Raw genomic sequence first — 404 nt, 5'->3', positions numbered from 1 at the left:
TGAAACCAGAACAGAAACAATCTGGTCCAGGAGCACAGGAGGCCCCAGCCATCCAGGAGCTGGACCTGAACCAGAGGGGAGCCCCAACCACCAACCAAACCCAACCCACCAACAAAAAAGGGGGGCAAAGAGCTGATCTGGAGCTGTGCGTCCTCCCGGGGCCTTGGGGCAGGCACGGCCGGGCTGTCCCCTGTCACCGGCTCCGTCCTGCGGGTCCCTCTGTCCATCCTGCGCAGGGAGAGGGGGGACAATCAGCTCCCGGTGGCACCGCACGGCCCCGGGCACCGGCGACAGCCACCCGGCACCGGCACCCCCCGAGGGGGGACGCGACACCCCCGACGTCCCGCTCCCGCCGCCCCGAACGCCCCGGACCCGGCCCGGGGTCGCCGCCCGCCCTCCCCGTC

Source organism: Calidris pugnax, unplaced genomic scaffold (genome assembly GCF_001431845.1).
Source record: "Calidris pugnax isolate Ruff unplaced genomic scaffold, ASM143184v1 scaffold573, whole genome shotgun sequence".
Lineage (NCBI taxonomy): Eukaryota > Metazoa > Chordata > Aves > Charadriiformes > Scolopacidae > Calidris > Calidris pugnax.
The sequence above is the reverse complement of the archived record's forward strand: the minus strand, read 5'-3'. Positions refer to the sequence as shown.